Source organism: Perca flavescens, chromosome 10 (assembly GCF_004354835.1).
Source record: "Perca flavescens isolate YP-PL-M2 chromosome 10, PFLA_1.0, whole genome shotgun sequence".
Classification (NCBI taxonomy): domain Eukaryota; kingdom Metazoa; phylum Chordata; class Actinopteri; order Perciformes; family Percidae; genus Perca; species Perca flavescens.
The window spans coordinates 24,863,341-24,871,812 of NC_041340.1; positions in this window are offsets into that span (position 1 = coordinate 24,863,341).

Consider the following 8,472-nt stretch of genomic DNA (forward strand, 5'->3'; position numbering starts at 1 on the left):
ACAATTTAGTCAAAAGAAAACCCTGCAATGATACTTAGATGAGATTTAAAGTTACAATCTCCAAGATCGCTGTTTTGTTCTCTTTTGGCAGCACCGCTGACGAGTAGCGGTAATTGCAGCCATTTGTTTTTCAATAGTTTCCTTATGATATGAAAATCTTGAAACTTTCTTGAGCTGTGTAATACAGGACAATTAAAAGTCCAGTAATTGATTTTTAGCCAGACTAGTGGCGGGGGCTACAGAGATGGCAATATCAGTCTGACGTTCAGTCAGTTTGAGGGTCCATCACTTTTGCCCGGACTGAAAAATCCACTTTGTCCAATACTGAATAACACTGTCATTGTGGGCACGTTAGCATACTGATGTTAGCATTTAGCTATGCGTCGTGCTATGTACAGCCTCACAGGCTGTACCAAGTCAACTAAACATGGCTGTAGACTGTTCAGAAATAAATGGAAGCAAATGTCCATAAAAGTAGGAAAAACCCTTCACAAATCTAAAACAGAATGTTCAGCAATGACATAAAGTGTATGTGATTTGTGGTTAAAAAAGGCTAAAACATGCAACATCCATCATATTATCTTTTAAATCTAGCAGTAGAAGAGGTTCATTTTCCTTTTGTCAAACAGCAAGTCAGTTAACCAGCCAGTCCAGTCTCGCTCTCAATGTAAGGCGTGTTCATAATTGCTTGATTGTATTATTACTACATGTATTATTTCCTATAGTCCGCTGAGTGGTGCCACTCTTCACTTCTTTCTTTGGATTATCAGAACTGAACTCTCGCCCATATCACCACCTATCAGTCCTGTTTTGACCAAGTGTTGTCCATCTTCTCCAACTCCTCCTCCTCCCTCTCTGCTTCTTCGACCTGCGTCACTTTGCAGTCCCTAATATCTTCCATCTCCACCATATCATCCTTCTCTTGGCTCACCCTTGGCCTAACCTCTGCTCCATGAGTCTCTCCACTTTGACTTTCAGGTTGTCCAACGCCTGAAACATAAACCTCTCCTCCCTGACCAACTGCTGGACTAATTCCTACTTTTTCTGATTCAACCCGGAGTTCAGAAGTTGCTCCTATCTGGTCTTTTATTGACGTAGAGGATTCTTTCTCCTCCACCATAGTGACAACGGAAAACTCTCTCTTGCTGTCAGGGCTGGCTTTGACAATGGCCACACTACTTATTCTGCTCCCTATAGGTGAGGAGGGGGACAGGGGACTGGAAGGCGACAGAGGCAAACTGCTCAGTCTGTCTTTAGAAAGCTGATCAATGGAAGAGTAAAGGGCAGGACCTTTAGAATCTCCCTCAACTGGTGAAGGTTTAGCAGTTTTGAGAATCCCCACCCTCATTATTTCTGTTTTTTCTCCTGTCTTTGGGAGTCTGGCTCCGGCCAGTTCTTGTTCCTTCAGAGAGAATGGCTTTGAAATCATATCCCCTTTGGCCATAGAGGTTATAGATGTCTCAATTTCTGACATCAAAGTCGGACGAGGTGAACTTCCGAAGGACGGGTTTTGGTCTGCTGGAGAAGTAGAGGGGGTTTGTGGTGATACTGGCATGGTGTCAAGTTTGGGGCTAGCATTAAGAGCAGGTGAGGGAGTTTGGGCTTGTAATGGACTAGCACTTTTTCCAACGGATGAAGATGGAATAGGGGATTGGCTAGACATGGCTCGGCCTGATGGGAGTTTGGGGCTTGGAGTGAGGGCAGCCTCTGATGGCTTATGTCTTGAGCTAAGTTTGGGGCTTGGTGTGACCGACACGGGTGAGATAGGAGTTTGTAACAAAGAGACTGAAGATGGAGGGGATGAGCCTAAGCTTATTAAAGCTAGGCTAGCACCACAACCTGATTCCAGATCTGGACTGGAGCTTGGGTCAGGGGGAGTTCGGGTAACTGGAAAAACTATGCTAGAACAGGGATCAGGTTGACCAGTAATGACAAGAGTGAAACCTGGACTGGATCCAGGCATGGGGGCAATAGGTGTAGAGGTCTGTAGCGGCCCAGGATCAAATGCCTCCTCATTTTTTAACACCTTCCCACCAACATCTCCTTGTTTCTCTGTTGTCTTAAATGCAGGAGATGGAATATGAAGAGAGCTGGGGGCAGGAGCTGCTGACCGTGTGACCTGAAGGTTGGTATGAGGTTCAGGACTGGGCTCATGTTTATAGCCCTTCTCAGGAGCAGACGTAGAGCCCTGGGCCCGATCCTTACTTTGGGTCGAGGGAGAATTAACAGAACCTGAAGTCTTAGCCTCACGTTGAGGTGAAGCAAGCGTTTGACTCTTTGAGGGTTTGGTTTCAGGTTTGATACCAGGTTTCGTACCACGTTCAGGAGCGACTTCAATGTTCTCTGCCTGCAACACTTCCTCCAGCACTACAGGTTGCTGCTGAATAGCGAATCTAACACCTCCGCTCTCTGTGCCTGTCCCCTCTCTTACTTTAATGCCAACGGGGTCGCTGCTCCGCCTCAGCCCGAATATGCTAATGCTCTTCCTACGTTTTCCCACATTCGGAGCGACCCCATTGGAGCCCTCTAAAGGCGGTCGGACATCCTTGAACATGCTTCTTAGATTGTACCCGCCCTCCTTCCGATCGTCGCTGTCCTGAGACTGGTCCAGCTGGTCCCCTGAACTGACCAATGGATTGAGACCTCCATGTAGCTTCTTATCAGTGTGCGTCACCCGGAACCTGAAGGGATCATGATACATTCAGGATCAAATATTTCTACTACATGCACTCTGCACAGGTGGTTTAATTGTCTGTTACCTGCCAACAGAGAAGACAGTCTGCTCTCCAGGTCGTTGTTTAGAGCGGGGGGTTCGGCTTTGTCGTCGGCCCTTTTTAGACCGGACCTGGGCACAGAGGTGGCAGGAGTTGTGGTCGGTGCCTGAGTGGACTGTATGGTGATGTGGAGGAACACCACCAATGGACTCCTTACGCAGCCTGGGCATCAACATTATAATTAGAATTATTACCATGAACATTGTTCTTATTCTAGGGGTATGTGTATAGTATGTAATGTGTGTAGACTAAAGTGGAATTACGCTTCCCCGGGCTGCATGTAAGCAAACATTCAGGTGTTGTTCGGACACATTGAGCACATAGTTTTGGCAAAATAAAAATAATTTAAGTTTAAGAAAATAAATGGGTTTAGTTGGTCACAGTGGTGATGACGAGGCAAAATCAGAGATTAGACGTTATCAGTCTTTCTAATTGTACAACAATTCTAATTGTTCACCCTTGACATTGTTTGGCGTGAACATGCAAAGTCCCTAAATGGTGGTTTTGAAATGGCTGATTATACAATAGTCAGAGATGGGAAACTGTTATGCAGTATAACTGCTCTGTGACATTTAAGGCCCTATCTTGCACCCGGCGCAGCGCAAAGCCCAACGCAAGTGTCTTTGCTAGTTTAAGACCGACGCAGTTGTCAGTTTCCCGTCCAGCGCCCACGTCGTTTAAATAGCAAATGCACCTGCGCCCATCTTTGCGCCCATGGGTGTGCTGGTCTTACAGGGAGGTGTGTTCAGGTGAATTCTTGGCGTATTGCTATCTTGAGACAGCGGGAAGTGATTGCGCCATTGATTAACAAAAACCTGGTCTTAAGGTCATTTCATTGTTATTTTAACAGCAAATTAGTAAAATGCGCCTAGGCTCGTGCACAGCGTGCGCACTCTATGCTTGTTACACACACACAGGGAAGCGCAGCAGCACACAAACATGCAAAAGATTACAAATAAAAATATTATGGTGCAAATCCGCCATCATAATAGCAATGGGCCAAAGTACAAATGGGCCTGGCTTTTAAAGGGAATGGGAGATGACACTCTAATTGGTTTATTGCATGTTATGCCCAAAACACACTTATGAATTAAAGCTGCGAGCAGCGATGGACGGGCCCTCGCACCTCTGCGCGCGTCGGGGTTACCGGCGGACGCCGCTCCTTGCGACCGTGCATTTGCGCAGCACTCAGACGCCACAAACCGTCACCAATGAAAAGGGAGCTCCCCGCCGAGTTCAACGATACCTCACACAAGACTCTACGTCATACGGTTCATTAGCTGTGAAAGGGGGCGTGGCTAAAGCATAGGGGGCGGGTCCAACCATCACCAATTAAAAATGAAGCCTCTGCTGAGATGAATGATACCTCACACAAGACTCTACCTTAAATGGGTCAGCATGTATGAAAGGGGCGTGGCTTAAACATAGGGGGCCCTATGACGAAAAGTTTTTCTTTTAACAACTTTTCATCTTTAACATCTTAAGATGGCACAGACCGAGTTTGAAGTTGATCGGATGAAATCTCTAGGAGGAGTTCGTTAAAGTACGACATGTGGAAATGGCCAAAATCGCACTAAATTCGAACATTTAATTCAAAATGGCGGACTTCCTGTTGGGTTTAGGGTATGGCTCTAATGAAGTTTTTTGTACATCTTGACATGTTACATATGTGTACCAAGTTTCGTGAGTCTACGTTAAACGCACTGCAGGGGCTCAATTTTCTTAACTTTCTAGGGGGCGCTAGCGAGCCATTTTTGTGCGCCTATTCCCAAAACCCTTAAAATACGTAGATTTTCACCAGACTTGATGCGACCGCCAAATTTGGTGAGTTTTTGAATATACTAAACCCCTCAAAAAGCCAATTCATTTGACGGGAAAATGATAATAATTCCTTCAGTTTCAATAGGGCCTTCGCCGCTGTCGGCGCTCGGGCCCTAATAATTCCTTCAGTTTCAATAGGGCCATCGCCGCTGTCGGCGCTCGGGCCCTAATTAATGAAGACACCAAGTACAACCCTTTTGAACCATGCACCCGGCGCACAGACCCTTTTTTCCGCCGTCAAACTAGCAAAAGTGGATTTGGACACGCCCTCCCTGCACCTGCGCCATGCGCTTCACGCCGTATGCTTAGATCGTTAAAATAAGCTACAAGTGAGGAAAGAATACACTGTACTCATCCACCCTTGTGACATTACCATGCAGTCAACAGACAGTAAATGTGTCACTAATACACCCTCTGTTGGATGAGCTTACCTGGGGTCATGGCGCACACATACATTTTGGTTCCCAAACATCTCATTGAAGGCTTCCATGTTAGCTAGAGGTGACAACAGGAAGAACCCATATAAGAATGGCACTAATCGAGTACTGGTAGATGGAGTTGCTGATACACACTGATCTCATAAAATTGCAGGGCAAATGTGTATCAACTCCAAAAACCGCACATCAGGATGACAGTATAGAAAGGACAGTAAATTAGATGGAGAATAAACTAAAAGGTTAGGATTAATGTTGATGAATTCAAAGAAAATTAAACTGTTCAATCCAAACTGCTATTCAGCAATTCTTTTGTCACCTTCATTTTCAAAAATGCATTTGAGGATCTGCTCCACTGTGTCCTGGTTCTCCTCATCCTCATCTGAAACACAGCACAACAAACACCTCAACCAACACAAGTTCACAGAATTTACAAAAAGAGATATAATAGGTTTTGTGAATGCTCAGACAGTTGTATGTATGTATGTATGTGAGCATATGTTTGAATAGCTTTGTGTGAGAGTATGTGGGATACAGGCATTAAAGAAGACCACAAAGGTGTATGAGTGTTTGTGTATTTCTGCAGGAGTGTTGTGGCTGAAAAAAAGAGCGGGAATGAGGGAGAGAGATAGAGATGGAAAGAAACACTAGGATGACAAAAGGTCAAAACGTTGGAAATTCGACAAAAAAAAAGGACATGTAAAGTTCTCTCTCTTTCTGTATGACGCAGACTTTCTGCTCTGAATTTGTGCTCTACTTTGTGGAAAACTTCCCTAATAATTCCTAATGGAGGACTAAAGCCTATAGTAGATACTGATGAGTTATGGAAAACAGACTGGGATATCCTATATTATTTTTATAGATTATTAAGTAATGATTAGTTCATGAATCGATCATACTGACCACTTTTTTGTGAGACCTTCTGAATTAACTACTGAGTGCCCCAAAACTAGTAACGACTCATTAATTACTAATTACTTAAACATGTGTTACTGTTTTTGTGTTCCCCCCAAAGTGATACATAATACTAAGTATTTACTAAGTAGTCCCTCATTATTTATTCATCATTATCTTATGCTCACTCAGCCTTTTTGTGTACCTTGTGCTGTTCTCTAACTCATTCATTCAAATCAATATCTACTATAATATAGTGAATTGAATTACTATAGTGTCCTGCCTTAGCAATTATTTTATTAGTTATCAAGTAGTTCCTGATTTGTTCCTCAACCGTTTCTCAATTGACTTATCATTAACTAATTAACTAATACTGTGCAGGGTGTGGAAGTGTAGGCTATATAAGCTGCTACTGAGTTATGATCAGCCTGATCAATACACTCACGTGCCGGTGCCTACATTATGTTTGCATTGGGCCCTCTCTCAGAAATCAAATGCCGGCCCACAGATTTACGCCTTGTCTCTTGAAAAGCTTACAAAAGACCACAAATGGGAGGCAGGGAAATGACAGTCCATGTTGACATGTACCATGACATGAGAGCTACTTTTTTACAAACAACCCACCGTCTGCATTTCCTCCAAGCTTCTTCTCCTCCTCCGCCTCCTCGTCTGGGTCGTCCATGTCTCCGGTGCGGCAGCGGTAGCCCTGCTTCTTCAGCAGGTGGCAGATGAGGAAGCCCAGCAGTCCGGTGAGGAAGAAGAGGAAGACCACCACAAAGATCATGTAGGGTAGGGGATGTTCCTCCACCCCCGAGGCTTCTAATTCAGTCATAACGTAGCTTCAATCGCAGTCACGGAGAGAGAGAGAGAGAGAGAGAGAGAGAGAGAGAGAGAGAGAGAGAGAGAGAGAGAGAGAGAGAATACATTTCATAATTTCAAGGTACTTTCAGCATTTTCAATTTCAACTACTGAGGCATTTTAAGGTTTAGACAAAATAAAGTCAAATAGTCATTTCTGTTCAACAGATGTATGAACTGGGACATTAGTTTGAGTCATCTGCCTCATCTAATGCTATGTTGCTTAGCTCTAATTAAACAGTATACAGCAGCTACCACCCACACATTACACACACATTATAATTACTGAGATATGTGTTGTGTAAGAAGGTGACAGAGGAATAATTCCTGTTGCTGTTGTCTTTACAGGCAGTTGAGCTCTGAGGCTTTTAGTCAGTGTGAGGACAAAAGAATGATGATTAGGAAGATAAAAATAACACCTCCAACCCCTAACCTCCAAACATAGTGAGGGTTAAAAACAAGACAAACCTACAGGCTGCGTTTTTGCTTCAAATCATCCTCAAGGCTTCTGTTACAGACTGGTCAACATCAAGAGTCAGTCTGGGAAACAGAGAAAGGGAGAAATATAAATCCATATGAACTAACTGTCACTTCTGTATCTTTTCAGACATTTAAATACACTGAGGAAAGAGAGAGAGAGAGAGAGAGAGAGAGAGAGAGAGAGAGAGAGAGAGAGAGAGATGGAGAGAGAGAGAGAGAGGTGCATTTGAACATTTATGTAACATTCCTTTATGCCTTCAAAACTATCCAGAAAAAGCAATGGTTAACAGCAGACCCAATAAACATTAGGGGGGGGGATTGACAGAGCATAGTATCACAATATTTTCTGTGGCAATACTGTGTCGATACACGGATGCCAAGTATAGATCTTTTATTATATAAATTGCACATGAAAATTTAACTCTAATAATTAATAATTAATTAACTCTTTTTTATTTTTTATTTATTTCTCTTCCCTGTTGTGTGATGTGTTCCCCCTATTTCCCCATTGGTGTTTTTAGTTAATGTTAATATGGGGAAAAAAAGAAAATAATACTTTTTTGCACTTGACACTAAGAAAAGTACTACAATAAAGTAATAAAAAAAGAAAATGTAACTTTTTGGTACTAGAATAATAAAATAAATTGCTTCTTCAGTCCACCAGATGATGCAGTTGTAACAAACAGAGAAACATGTATTTTTAGATAAAACATGTGGACAAAAACTTCCTTTGAAGTTGGAAAATAATAATTGCAATATATAATAACATTGTATTGTGACATAAGTATCGCGACAACACTGTATCGTGACTTAAGTATCGTTATAATATCGTATTGTGACATAAGTATCGTGATAATACTGCATCTTGACAAAGGTATCGTGATATTGTATCATGACATAAGTATTGGGATCGTAATAATATTGTATCGTGACATAAGTATAGGGATCGTGATAATACTGTATCGTGAGATAAGTATCGTGATAATATTGTGTCACGTAGCAAACTTGTTAGTTTTGTTACCTTAACTGTTCCAGAATGGACAGAAAAACGTTCAATGAGGGAAGGAAAGTCACAAAGTGACATTTGCACGTCTAAACAGGTGAGGCTGTAAGTTTGGTGAACATTGCTCTTCAGGAAATGACGGAGAAGGTTCAATACAAGTGAATAGTTCAACACAGCTAATAAACTGCGTTAGCTTGCTCCAGTTTGGA